Below are 15,683 nucleotides of genomic sequence, written 5' to 3'. Positions count from 1 at the left end.
CCTTTGTTGCCAAGCTACGTACTGGCGATACGTCACTTCCAGTGGAGCGCGATCAGGACTTCCTGTGAGCCCGAGACTCCGAGAAAGTCGATCAGATGTTTTAACTACTTTTGGATTATTGATTTTATTTATACTGGTCCAACACAACTCTACCTGAAGCCCCAGAGGAAGCCAGTCTCTGGTGACACGCGTCGGACAAGTACCGTCTTGCTTTCTCCCTTCTTTCCACATCTTCTGATTATGGGACATTTCTAGCCCACAGGGCAAACTTTATGAAACCTTATGGTGCTGTTCTATTAAGGTAGTACCATAATTCTTGGCCTCTTACTTGGCCCATTTATTGATGGACATTATTCCACTCCTGGGTAACTGGGTGTCTATGTCCTAGCCAGCCCAGATTTAATAAACATTCCATATAGGTTAATTGGTGGTTTTGCTTTTTGGGCAGACTGGATTTTATCAGCACATGCAACTTCCAGGTTGATCTAGATCCACTCATTCTCGGTGCTAGGCATATGTGCACAATTATTAGGGCATATATTTTGGATATATAGGGAGGGGCAAGACAAAGCCCCTATATTAAGGGTCACCAATCTAACCCAAGAAGAGGTGCGAAACCGGCTAAATAAGATTAAAATAGATAAATCTCCGGGTCCGGATGGCATACACCCACGAGTACTAAGAGAACTAAGTAATGTAATAGATAAACCATTATTTCTTATTTTTAGGGACTCTATAGCGACAGGGTCTGTTCCGCAGGATTGGCGCATAGCAAATGTGGTGCCAATATTCAAAAAGGGCTCTAAAAGTGAACCTGGAAATTATAGGCCAGTAAGTCTAACCTCTATTGTTGGTAAAATATTTGAAGGGTTTCTGAGGGATGTTATTCTGGATTATCTCAATGAGAATAACTGTTTAACTCCATATCAGCATGGGTTTATGAGAAATCGCTCCTGTCAAACCAATCTAATCAGTTTTTATGAAGAGGTAAGCTATAGGCTGGACCACGGTGAGTCATTAGACGTGGTATATCTCGATTTTTCCAAAGCGTTTGATACCGTGCCGCACAAGAGGTTGGTACACAAAATGAGAATGCTTGGTCTGGGGGAAAATGTGTGTAAATGGGTTAGTAACTGGCTTAGTGATAGAAAGCAGAGGGTGGTTATAAATGGTATAGTCTCTAACTGGGTCGCTGTGACCAGTGGGGTACCGCAGGGGTCAGTATTGGGACCTGTTCTCTTCAACATATTCATTAATGATCTGGTAGAAGGTTTACACAGTAAAATATCGATATTTGCAGATGATACAAAACTATGTAAAGCAGTTAATACAAGAGAAGATAGTATTCTGCTACAGATGGATCTGGATAAGTTGGAAACTTGGGCTGAAAGGTGGCAGATGAGGTTTAACAATGATAAATGTAAGGTTATACACATGGGAAGAAGGAATCAATATCACCATTACACACTGAATGGGAAACCACTGGGTAAATCTGACAGGGAGAAGGACTTGGGGATCCTAGTTAATGATAAACTTACCTGGAGCAGCCAGTGCCAGGCAGCAGCTGCCAAGGCAAACAGGATCATGGGGTGCATTAAAAGAGGTCTGGATACACATGATGAGAGCATTATACTGCCTCTGTACAAATCCCTAGTTTGACCGCACATGGAGTACTGTGTCCAGTTTTGGGCACCGGTGCTCAGGAAGGATATAATGGAACTAGAGAGAGTACAAAGGAGGGCAACAAAATTAATAAAGGGGATGGGAGAACTACAATACCTAGATAGATTAGCGAAATTAGGATTATTTAGTCTAGAAAAAAGACGACTGAGGGGCAATCTAATAACCATGTATAAGTATATAAGGGGACAATACAAATATCTCGCTGAGGATCTGTTTATACCAAGGAAGGTGACGGGCACAAGGGGGCATTCTTTGCGTCTGGAGGAGAGAAGGTTTTTCCACCAACATAGAAGAGGATTCTTTACTGTTAGGGCAGTGAGAATCTGGAATTGCTTGCCTGAGGAGGTGGTGATGGCGAACTCAGTCGAGGGGTTCAAGAGAGGCCTGGATGTCTTCCTGGAGCAGAACAATATTGTATCATACAATTATTAGGTTCTGTAGAAGGACGTAGATCTGGGGATTTATTATGATGGAATATAGGCTGAACTGGATGGACAAATGTCTTTTTTCGGCCTTACTAACTATGTTACTATGTTACTATGTTATGCCTAATAGGATGGAACTGTAAAAATCTGCCTTCAGGGCTGGACAGCTTCCAAAACAACATTTGTCCTGACTGTGCAGCTCCTCGAGCAGCCTAGCGATATAAATAAATCACAGGCACGCACTTAAGGCCCATATATAGTCCGAGGCTGTGATCTTCCCCATAGCCACCTTAACTGCAGACAGCACGGTGCCCCAAGAGCTGAGCAACTAACCAGAGCAGCAATTGTACAAGTACCAGCTCACAAACATATCACGTCTAATGCAAGAATGTGTTTCCATATGACCCATCTGCTCTACAAGTTCACGGTATTCCCTAGCTGAAGGTCGACATAAGTACACAATCACTCAGCCACAACACACTAGATGGAAGGAAACCTTTTGTGGATACTTGTAATACAAACTACATTGGATCTCTAAGTGTTTGTTTAAAAACAAACAAAAAAGAAATAATACAAGGGATGTGCCCCAAATTTCGTCTAGGATTTCTTTACAGTTTTGAGATTACCCAAAATGAAGCTTACCTGTCAATTCAGATAACTGTTCAGAATAAGCTGTTATACAAGTACATGATGCATCTGCCCACTATATGACTTCTGTAATTTTCACCAGATTTCACTGTGTAGACTCTCTAAACTACAGCTAACAGGTGGAGGCTAGCTGCCATGAGGTCTTCCATACGCAGAACAGGAGATCCTAATCTCAAGCATCCATGTTATATTTAGAAGATATTCAGAAGCAGGGTGCAGAATATTCTTTCAGCAGTACTGAGCAGTGTAGCTGTGAATTCAGCTAGCGTGTGAAATAAACACTTTCTAAAAAGCAGCTGCTGTCACTTTTCTCCTTCCTTCAAGAAGAAAAAGCAAAAACAAGAGCCAGTACCTATTAGACCATGTGCACACGTTGGTCGGTATTTTACATCATCATTTGTAAGCCAAAACCAGGAATGGAACAGTCAGACAAAAAATATAATAGAAGCACATTACCACGTCTATTTTACACCCATCCCTTGATTTGGGCTTACAAATATTGGAAACACCAAATAATATTCCTACTAGGGTCATGAAGGAAATCACATAATACTACCGACAAAGAACCTTCACACAAAGACCGAAAAATAAAAAACATATATAATCTTTATTGAAACAATCATTAAAAACATACAATGAATAAATAATGCGACAGTAACCACTGATGCAGGACAAAAACAGTGGGACCCATGCAGGAACCAACCTCACAACAACCGTAGTACAGTAAAAATAACAGGCTGGCCAGTACCCAACCACCCCTGGACGAAGCATTTCAGTGCGAAACGCGCGTCGGGTGTGGTGGGTCCCTGGGTTCCTCCTCTAGGTAACTATGCCTTTATCATTTCATTTGCAGTAGTCTGTATTTCCATCATGTGTCTGGGTTTACCTTAGATCTTTTGTCTATTTGTTATACATGCCCATTTTTTCTTATAGGGCTCGTATTTATTCAGGTGTATTTTACTTAGTTACATATGTTCATTATCTTATACCCAGCCTGTTATTTTTACTGTACTACTGTTGTTGTTAGGTTGGTTCCTGCATGGGTCCCACTGTTTTTGTCCTGCATCAGTGGTTACTGTCGCATTATTTATTCATTGTATGTTTTTAATGATTGTTTCAATAAAGATTATATATGTATCTTACAAATATTGGTCTAAAATACTGACCAAATACTGAATATGTGAACGTGGCCTTAGTTTAAGTGTAATTTGCAGCTCCACATGTATGCTGTGCCCATTGACAAGCAAATACAAACTATAATAAACAAATGCATAGGTACACTGCAGTAAATATTGCCAAGTAAAAAATGTTTTTTTTTTTTAAAAAAGCATAAAGCCATCTGATGGCAACAATGTGTATTCAATCAGGATTACTACTGAGCAATGTAGCTGTGAATCCAGCAATGATGTGAAACACTTTTTAAAAAACAGCTGCACTGTCCTTATGTTCCTTCCTCCTCAAAGACTGGATTAGGCGGCTGTAATCCGATCCCTTACTGAGCTAGAAGTCTGTCTCGCTTTGGCCAAGACTAATTTTATAAGTTTCTCAAAATGAATGAGAAGTTCCGGAGGTAGGGCAAGAACTAAAAAAAGCTTATTTCTCTGATCAGATGCATTACCAAGTTTCCTATATTTGTTTTACTATTGATTATGCAAAAGTGTGTTGAAACAGTGACAGTGGCCGAAACTTATGGTTTTCACTTACAGTACAATGTCTACGGGGGAATCTCATGCATATACACACACTAGATGGTGGCCCGATTCTAACGCATCAGATATTCTAGAATATGCATGTCCACGTAGTATATTGCACAGCCCACGTAGTATATTGCCCAGCCCACGTAGTATATTGCCCAGCCACGTAGTATATTGCCCAGCCACGTAGTATACAGCACAGAGCCACGTAGTATATTGCCCAGCCACGTAGTATACAGCACAGAGCCACGTAGTATATTGCCCAGCCACGTAGTATATTGCCCAGCCACGTAGTATACAGCACAGAGCCACGTAGTATATTGCCCAGCCACGTAGTATACAGCACAGAGCCACGTAGTATATTGCCCAGCCACGTAGTATATTGCCCAGTGACGTAGTATACAGCACAGAGCCACGTAGTATATTGCCCAGCCATGTATGTCACAGGTAAATAAAAAATAAACATATACTCACCTTCCGATCCGAGGGCCCCTTGTAGTTCTGTCGCCTGTGCGTGGTGCACGCGGCAGCTTCCGGTCCCAGGGTGTGATGACGTCGCGGTCACATGACTATGACGCCATGGCAGGTTCTTCTCGCGCAGGACCTGTGATGACGTCGCGGTTACATGACCGTGACGTCATGGCAGGTCCTTGTCGCATACCATCCTTAGCACCGGAACCTGCCGCTTGCATGGAGCGGTCACTGGAGCGTCGCGAAAGGCGAGTATATAATGATTTTTTTTTATTATTATTATTTTTAACATTAGGTCTTTTTACTATTGACGCTGCATAGGCAGCATCAATAGTAAAAACTTGGTCACACAGGGTTAATAGCGGCGGTAACGGAGTGAGTTACCCGCGGCATAACGCGGTCCGTTACCGCTGGCATTAACCCTGTGTGAGCGGTGACTGCGGGGAATATGAAGCAGGCGCCGGGCACTCACTGCAGGGGAGTAGGGAGGGACTAATCGGACTGTGGCCATCGCTGATTGGTCGTGGCAGCCAAGACAGGCAGCTGGTGAGACCAATCAGTGACTTGGATTCCATGACAGATAGAGACCGCTACCCATGAATAACCGTGACAGATAAAGAGAAGTGACCCTTAGACAATATATATATATATATTAGCAAATAGATTAATGGCTGCACTCAAAATGAATCTGTGCTAGAGCAAGGAAATGTGTGATACATGAAATAGGAATAGCATAATGGCTTGTGAAATATTTGAAAAAACACATGAGATTCTTAGCACAAGATTTGGCCAAAAGTTGTGAGCCCATCCACCAATCGTCAAGGTAATCTCAGAACGGATGGGTACCTGAGCTGACTGCCTAGTGTGAACCAGTTCAGATTAGATTGCTGTTCAGTCAGTTTTTCTATATTTATTATGTACTATTTTTTCTGACTTGAACGCCCCGCCCTTCACCATGCTGTGATTTTAACTACATCCTAACACAGTTGGTTCTGAGCTTCCTATATAAGCAGGCTTTACCACGTTATTAGCCATAGGTAAGTGTTCACACTAGGCAGTCAGCTCAGGTACCCATCCGTTCTGAGATTACCTTGACGATTGGTGGATGGGCTCACAACTTTTGGCCAAATCTTGTGCTAAGAATCTCATGTGTTTTTTCAAATATTTCACAAGCCATTATGCTATTCCCATTTCATGTATCACACATTTCCTTGCTCTAGCACAGATTCATTTTGAGTGCAGCCATTAATCTATTTGCTATATGACTTTTTTTGGTTATGCACCAGTTCAGATTAGATTGCTGTTCGGTCAGGTTATATATATATATATATATATATATATATATATATATATATATATATATATATATATATATATATATATATATATATATATATATATTAATAATAATAATAATAATTTTATTTATATAGCGCCAACATATTCTGCAGCGCTTTACAAATTATAGAGGGGACTTGTACAGACAATAGACATTACAGCATAACAGAAATACAGTTCAAAACAGATACCAGGAGGAGTGAGGGCCCTGCTCGCAAGCTTACAAACTGTGGGGAAAAGGGGAGACACTAGAGGTGGATGGTAACAATTGCTTTAGTTATTCGGACCAGCTATAGTGTAAGGCTCAGGTGTTCATGTAAAGCTGCATGAACCAGTTACCTGCCTAAGTATGTAGCAGTACAGACACAGAGGGCTAATACTGCATAAAGTGTATGTGTGTATGTATATATATATATATATATATATATATATATATATATATATATATATATATATATATATACACATACATATACATATATATACACACACACATATACACACACACACATACACGCTTCTCCCTTACCTTACACATACACGCTTCTCCCTTACCTTATTGCGGCAGACATGCTTGTCAGATCAAGAAATTTGAGGTATGATAAATGAAAAATACCATCTGTAAAGCATGTAGTCTGGTTCCATACATCCATGAAACACATACGGTTCTCACATCGGATGACCTAACCGCTTCATGTATGCCAATGAAGCAGTAAGCTCCGGTCGGGAGACCCCACAATCAGGCTGGGTCTTCTGATGCAAGACTGGTAAGTGAATCCAGCTCAATGTTCGGAAACTGCTGGAATCACAGATCAGCAAGTGAAAGCAAATAATGCTTACCAGGTATAAGGTTAGACTTGGCTATACAGGGGTCACAGTATGCAAAACAAATAGCTTTCTGTTTATTTCACGAATGTGTAGTGACCTCATCCTCTCCAACATCTCTACCAATCTCGTGTTACCCTACAAGGCTGTGCTGTAAAAGGGAGCGATATGCCAATGGTAAGACAGACTAGCACTTGGATATACATGCCTGAGGCACTGTCTGCTGCTAGGAGAGGAAACCTATTGTTTCTGACACAAGATGCCCTGACCTACATGGATGGCATTTACAGACACAGAAATATGTAAAGATTATGTAGTGCTATGATAAGCCCCATGATCCTGTATTATAGTGGATGCTAAAGGCGTCTCATATAGATATGTTCCTTCACTCTTCCATGTACTGGCTCATCTTTTCACACACTGAACTACATACAAATATGGGCGATGCCAGAATAATCTGTGCCAAGATGTTTCGCACCTCTTTTTCCAAGGATGTACTGATCGTGGCACCCACCTCCACATGTGATGGAGCTGACCTACTTCAGAGATTTTGGAGTAACATCTCCCATCTGATATCTTCAACCATAGACATAACAGTAGATTTGTCCCCTACAATTAACTGGAAGATCAGCCAACCAGAATTACAAAAGGTCCTTTCAAATTTCTGTAACATATAGCTATGGTCACTCCATATGGTGTGATGGTGGAGACAGCCATCCCTCATGATAGAAGTGGCGATTACTCCTCTGAATAAAATTACTACCAGTGGAAAAGAAGAATCAGCAATCCATGTGAAAAGATTTGGACCCCCAAGATGTCAAGTTGAACTATAGTTTGATGATCTACTCTTGTGTAGGAGCTGGAGATTTATACCTGTATGCATCAGATGTAGATTTTCTTGAGTATTTTATACATTACCGGGGAGAATTAACACAGGAATGGCACAATAGAGAAGGAAAAATTAAAATGAGCAGAAAGTATCTAGTCATGAATGTGTACATTGTATCCAAAGTCTTCATCCTTACAGAGATGAAGCATTTTCCGTACTCCAAGAAACTTTAAGCATGGAAAGCGTGACCGTGTCACATGCTTACCCATAACACTTCCCCTCTTGTAAACTCATTACACACATCTAAGTAGTTTGATATCGAGAAGCAGATCTAATGTGAACACAGCTGCAAAAAACGCTTGGGGGAAAAAAAACATAACATGTGGATTGGCAACTACGTGTGTTATGCCAACAAAAAGAAAAAAAGGATGATTAGCAGAAAGATCAGGCTACACAGGGCTTACAGACTAGTAGCCTCAAGATGCACGGAGCTTTCAAAAGGAAAGTATCACCTAAACTAAGTATACATTTACTCATTAAAGCCAGATTGTGATATAGTAACGTAGTTTTTTATTTTCTGATTGTAGGAGATTTATTCTATTTTGTGTACATGATTAGGGGGTCAGCTATCTTCCCTGAGCCGCTAACAGCTGCCACATGGCCACGGTAAAGAATATACTGGAGATGGACTTAAAGGGAATCTGTCACCCCGAGAATCGCGGGTGAGGTAAGCCCACCGGCATCAGGGGCTTATCTACAGCATTCCGTAATGCTGTAGATAAGCCCCCGATGTTACCTGAAAGAGGAGAAAAAGACGTTATATCAGGAGTGTCAAACTGCATTCCTCGAGGGCCGCAAACAGGTCATGTTTTCAGGATTTCCTTGTACTGCACAGGTGATAATTTAATCACCTGCACAGAATGATTGCAGCACCTTGTGTAATGCAAAGGAAATCTTGAAAACACGCATGGTCTGAGGCCCTCGAGGAATGCAGTTTGACACCCCTGCGTTATATTATACTCACCCAGGGGCGGTCCCGCTGCTGGTCAGGTCGGATGGGCGTCTCTGGTCCGCTGCGGCGCCTCCCATCTTCATTCCATGACCTCCTCTTCTGATCTTCAGCCGCGGCTCCGGCGCAGGCGTACTTTGCTCTGCCCTGTTGAGGGCAGACAAAGAACTGCAGTGCGCAGGCGCCGGGCCTCTGACCTTTCCGGTGCCTGCGCACTGCAGTACTATCCTCTGCCCTCAAAAGGGCAGAGCAAAGTACGCCTGCGCCGGAGCCGTGGCTGAAGATCAGAAGAGGACGTCATGGAAAGAAGATGGGAGGCGCCGCAGCGGACCAGAGACGCCCATCCGACCTGACCAGCAGCGGGACCGCCCCTGGGTGAGTATAATCAACGTCTTTTTCTCCTCTTTCAGGTAACATCGGGGGCTTATCTACAGCATTACAGAATGCTGCAGATAAGCCCCTGATGCCGGTGGGCTTACCTCACCCGCGATTTTAGGGGTGACAGGTTCCCTTTAAATGGGGGAGATGTCTAGGCATGTCTAAAAGGTGGACAATGTGTCATCTATATACAGCGGCTGTAAAAAGTCTACACACCCCTGTTAAAATGTGTTAAAATGCAAAAGTCATGTAAAAAAGAAAAAAAAAAAAAAAAAAAAGGAAAAAATACGAAAAATAATAATTTCAGAACTTTTTCCACGCCTGATTAAAAGGTGAAAACTGTTCTGAAATACCGTAATTCTTGGAATGAGTTTTCTTTTTACACAGTTCGGGGGTCTCTGTCCTGCTGCAGAATACATTTGGAGCCAGACGCCTCCATAATAGACAAGTCTATTTCTCAGCATTAAGAACATCAAAAAAAATGAACAATATGGAGGACGGTAGTTGGAATTGGGCAGCAAGTAAACAATGCAACTGATGAAAGACACATCATGCTTACTGTACTTGCTTTCTGCATCGGAAGATGCCCAGTAGAGCCATCAGCTCAATGGGGCCCAGCACCACCCATAGACTGTTTCAAGAAGTCAGGCCGGAAGTAGTCGTGGAAGAATTGGGACCAAAAACCATATTTTCCACATGGAAACAAAGCCAAATGGCTCAACTATACACAAAAACCTAAGAACTGTGGTGCAGGACAAAAGGAAACAGCTGCTCCGGAATGAGGGGTCAAAAGTTGAAATATTTAACCAACAGAAGAAAGATTGCTCCCAAACAGCTGGAGAGAGGTACAATAATGAGTTTGCAGATAACAGTAAAGCACGGTGGAGGTTCCCCAAGTTTGGAGCTGCATTTCACCAAATGGAGTTGGGAATTTGGACAAGATTATTGTGTCCTCAATGGGAAGAAATACAGGCCAATAGGTATCCATCAAGCAATACCACCAGTTAAGTGTCTGCGGCAGGAAAATGACCCCAAACATACAGCCAATGTCATTAAGAACTATCTTCAGTGTAAAGAAGAACAAGGAGTTCTGGAAGTGATGATATGGCCCCTAATCTCAACATCATTACATCATGAAGTCTGATTACATAAAAAGACAAAGAATTTGCACAAGCCTATATCCACAGAAGATTTGTGGCTAGTTCTCCTTGATGTTTGGAACAATCTACCTACCAAATGCCTCCAAAAACTGTGTGCAAGTGAATCTAGAAGAACTAATGCAGTTTTGAAGAAGACAACGTGTGGTTACACTAAATATTAATTTGACTTCAATTTCTGTTTTGATCGTTTATTTTTTTAATTATAAAATGAAAAGTGAACTATTAACACTTCTATTTTAGAAAACATTCTGACACTGCAGCATATTTCCTACAATTGCCTTTTTTTTTTTTTTTAGGCAAGTTTTAAGCGGTGTTTAAAGCTATAATATTTCAGAAGTCTCATGCACACACAGTTTTTTTTTTTCCGACTGAATTGGAAAACTGTTTTTGAAAACTGCAACATGTCACTTCTTTCAGCGTTATTCACCCAGAGAAAGCAAAAAGTGCAAAAACACAGCAGAAACGCAGAAAAAACAACAACCATACAGCAGTATTTGAAACATTTTTGTGATTTTCCCAAGTTTAAAGCATAGTGTCTTGGTCTCCTCACCGGAGAATGGCAGTTAGGATTAGTGCAGTTTCAATACATTAGGGTTTTGTGTCAAGTAACCATTGGCAGAACAAGGTGTAAGATTGAACAATACCTGACCAACTCAATGGCTCACCAAAAGGGTGAATAGTGTCCTAAAAAAAAAGCAATGCACTGCTAATGTCTTAGGTAAACTATTACCAACCAATTCACCCCCTTCCCCCACCGTTACATTTGTAATTGTGTATTTTTTTCATGAACTCATGTGAACTTTTTTCGGACATAAGTCTTTTTCCACTAAATTTGATCAAATTACCCTTTTTCCCCAAAATTTTATTTTTATGGATTCACACGTGTCTTGCATTGGTGACCTGTGTTCATGCTTCTGTGGTGAAAGCAATGCTAAAATTTGGGATCCTGAAAAACGCAGGAAACCTGCTTTTTGTAAGTAGCTTCTTTACTGCCAAGAGAGCATTTTTTTTCCTGCGGAAAAAACACGTGTGAACATAGCCTTAGTTGGCTTTTTGTGGCTAAAATTTACATGAAAATGGTGCAATTCCTTGTCACACAGTGTCCCACATTATGCCAGGTCACCTTTATGTCATGCCAGGTCACCTTTATGTCATGCCACACTCCAGTAAAGCCAAATCGAACTATACCCCTCCAAAATATTGTTCTTACCGATAACGGTATTTCTCTGAGCCCATGACGGCACCACGGAGAGAGGGGATCCGCCCCTCAAGGACAGGAAACCTACAGATAAAGGCGGTACCTCTGTCCCGCATCAGTTGTTTACTAGAGAATGATGGGAGACTAAGGAATAGAGTCTTAATTTTCACATTACTTGAAAACTTAATTGAGATACCGCGTGACTATTTACATAATTGGCCTAGGGCACTATATTAATGTGCACACCCATAAGTGAAGGGAGGGAATGTACGGGTGCCGTCATGGGCTCAGAGAAATACCGTTATCGGTAAGAACTATATTTTTCTCTGACGCCCATGACGGCACCACGGAGAGAATTGCAGAGATTGTACATTTAGGGAGGGACCATTGCTTCCAGAACCCTTTTACCGATGGTAAGGTCCGAAGAGGAGATAAGGTCCAATCTATAGTGCTTATAGAATGTAGATGGTGAAGACCAGGTAGCAGCTCTACATATCTGATCGATTGAGGCTCCGGCCTTCTCCGCCCATGAGGTTGCAACTGCTCTCGTTGAGTGAGCCCTGATGTTCCCCGGGACGGGTACCCCACTTGATGAGTACGATAAGCTGATGGCGTCCATGATCCATCTTTGTTGTGAGTTCCGTTCTGGAGCTCCCTCCTGTGGTTGCTAATGGTATTTTTGCGGGTTCTGCCCTTGGGCTCCCTCTGGTGGTTTCAAGTGGAACTGCTGCTCCATTGGGTGGCTGTAGCAGCTGCCTTCACTAATCGCCTTGCCTGGGTTTGTTATTTAAACCTGCTCTGGGCTTTAGTCCATGCCTGCTGTCAATGTTCTTGGTTGGATTTGATTCTTCCCTTGGATTTCTCATATGGCCAGTCCTTGTCTGCAAAAGATAAGTTTTGCTAGTTTTGTTTGTCCATTGCTTTGCATTTTGTCTCTTTTGTCCAGCTTGTCACTATGTCTTATTCAGGCTAGCTGGAAGCTCTGGGAAAGCAGATTTGCCCCTCCACACCGTGAGTCAGTGTGGAGTTCATTTTTGTAAACTCTGCGTGGATTTTGTAGTTTTTAATACTGACCGCACAGTATCCTTTGCTCTCTGTCTATCTAGTTTAGTTTTGGCCTCCCTTTGCTGAAATCTAATTTCATTTCTGTGTTAGTCATTTCCCTCTCCTTTCACAGTCAATATTTGTGGGGGGCTGTCTTTCCTTTTGGAGGTTTCTCTGAGGCAAGATAGCTTTCTATTTCCTTCTTTAGGGGTAGTTATATCTGAGGCTGTGACGAGGTGTCTAGGGAGTGTCAGGAACATCCCACGGCTATTTCTAGTTGTGTTGTTAGGATTAGAGACTGCGTTCAGTAGAGATACCACCTTCTCAGAGCTCGTTCCATGTTGCGTTTTAGCCACCAGGTCATTTCAGTGTGGCTTCTTAACCACCAGGTCATAACACATCTTGCCAAAGTGCCTTTGTAGGCTTTCTTTCCCTTATGGGAACCCTAAAAGCACACAAAAAGAGAGCCATCCTCCCTACTCTCTGGTGGCTTCTATGTAACGCATCAGGCATCTCCTATCATCCAATGTATGTAAGGACTCTTCCTCCTTGTTTTTGGGGTTAGGACAAAAGGAGGGAAGATATATCTCTCGTGTCCTATGGAATTGGGATGCTACTTTTGGGAGATACGCTGGGTCTGTTTTGAGAACAACCCCATCATCCAGGAATTTAGTGAAAGGGGGGTTAGCAGATAGAGCCTGTATGTCGCTAACTCTACATGCAGAGGTGAGAGCGACCAGCAGAGATGTTTTGAGGGATAAGATTTTTAGTGGGACATCCGCTAAGGGTTCAAAGGGAGGTTTAGTCAGGGCTTTAAGGACTAAATTTAAATCCCACTGAGGGGTAATCTTTACAGGAAGACGTCTTGTTCTACCAGCTGCCCTGATGAACCTGGAAACCCACCAATTTCCTGCCAAGTCATAGTTGAATAGAGCTCCCAAAGCTGCTACATGGACTTTCAGGGTACTTGTGGCCAGACCAATCTCTAATCCATTTTGCAGGAATTCTAGTATGACCTTAAGAGGGACTCCATCTATTTTGGCGCCTGAGGATGATAGGAATTATTTCCATATTTTCCCGTATTGTTTGGTTGTAACGGGTTTCCTACTTTGTAGTAGTGTAGATACCAGCCCCGGAGAAAATCCTCTGTTTTCTAGTAGTTCCCTTTCAAATGCCAGGCTGTCAAGTGTAAACTTGCAACCTGCGGATGATGAACTGGACCCTGGGAGAGGAGGTTTGGGAGTACCCAAGGGTCGGAGATGGACATTCTCATCATCCAAGAAAACCAAGGCCTCTTCGGCCAGAATGGGGCTATTAAGATTACGTGAGCCCCGTCCTCCCAAATCTTCCTCAGCAGAGCAATTGGGGGAAAGGCATATGCTAGTTGATGGTGCCAAGGAATCAGGAATGCATCTAGTGATACAGGGCTCCCTAATGGTGTTATGGAGCAAAAGGTGTCCACTTTTTTGGTCAGATTGTTTGCGAAGAGGTCTATGCTCGGTACCCCCCATTTTTCTGAGATTTGGATGAACACTGATTGATTTAACTCCCATTCCCCTTGCTTTAGACGGGAACGACTCAGGAAATCCGCTCTGTAATTGTCCACCCCCTATATATGAAGGCCTGACAGAGATTGAATGTTGCCTTCGGCTATATGGAAGATCGATTTGGTTACCTCCATCAGACTCTGAGAACAGCCTTGCCACCTCTCCTTGTGCACCCTAGAGGTCCACTAGCCCCAGTGGTGGCGCTTCGGGCCAAGGCAGGGGGACCCCCGCTGCCTGAGTCGGACTGATTGGCCCCGGGAATCCCACGACAATGTCATCTTCTGTAGGTGAGTCTGTAGGTCTCCCATCAAGGACAGGAAACCAACTGATGCGGGAGAGGTACCACCTTTTTATCTGTAGGTTTCCTGTCCTTGGTGGGCGGATCCCCTCTCTCCGTGGTGCCGTCAGAGAAAAACAAATATAGTGCAATATTACTAATATACTTTTTTGGCATTCTGGTGCATGAAGCTTGTTAAATCTCATCTAGTGATAGGTTTTGTTTCTATTGGAAACAAAACTCCTTAGGGTATGTGCAGTCGATCAGTAAATGCTGCGGGTTGGACGCTGTGTACTTGTGCATGGTCCAACCCACAGCGTTCAGATGTTACAGCATAGCTGATTGGAGTTCATGAAATCCCATGCCCACTATGCATCCACAGACGGCCGAGCTCACCCGCGGAGATGGACATGCGGCACATCTTTCCAGACCGCAGCATTTCTATTTCTCTTGCGGAGACACGAATCTCCACAAGAGAAATGTCACCCGTACAATGTATAGGGCGCTGTGATTTCTCACTGTTCAGTGATCACATGCGCAATCACCTGCGTTCAATAGACGGCAGTGCTTTGGATGCAGCGGACATGTGCTGTGTGCATAGCGCTGCTAGGTCTGGATCGTCTGCAACTGTAATATGCAAAAGTTCAAGGCATACATATGGCTGACAGTACAAGATACTGAGACCTTCACCTTTTACAATGCTATCATCATCGGTGGCCATCCACCACCTGTACACTCCAGGCAGGCTATACAAGGCTTTCTTCAGACAGCCATTTCTGCTTTGTGTGCACGTGAAACAACACATTGACCCAACAATAACCATTGGATAATGTGAATAAAACTCGCCATATACTAGTCTGGTCCATTTTAGGGTCCAGAAAAGTGAATGCAAAGGAAGGCAGCTCAGTGATGCGGAGAAGCACAAGGAGCTGCACCATGCTTTGTATACGGCTGTCTGACCAGGCCTAAGGCTGAGGATCAGTCCTGCCACATGTTTTTATGACTATGTATTTTTGTTATTTTTACTTGATTAGTGTATGCAGTAAAAAAAAAAAAAAAAAAAATTTTTAAACAAAAACACATTCCTTTCACTTTATGTTGGAGAGGTTTGCACCATGTGCCACATGAGCATGGTGTAAAGCCGATCTGGAGCAGGA

General features: G+C 42.7%; 1 protein-coding gene across 3 annotated transcripts in view; it reads right to left on the bottom strand.

The window, feature by feature from the left end:
- The window catches only part of RASSF3 (Ras association domain family member 3), a 299,318-nt gene that overhangs the window by 14,641 nt on the left and 268,994 nt on the right, over positions 1-15,683 (bottom strand). The window lies entirely within an intron of this gene.

This window comes from Ranitomeya imitator, chromosome 4 (genome assembly GCF_032444005.1).
Source record: "Ranitomeya imitator isolate aRanImi1 chromosome 4, aRanImi1.pri, whole genome shotgun sequence".
Lineage (NCBI taxonomy): Eukaryota > Metazoa > Chordata > Amphibia > Anura > Dendrobatidae > Ranitomeya > Ranitomeya imitator.
Note: the sequence above shows the minus strand (reverse complement) of the source record. Positions and strands in the feature narration are given on the sequence as shown.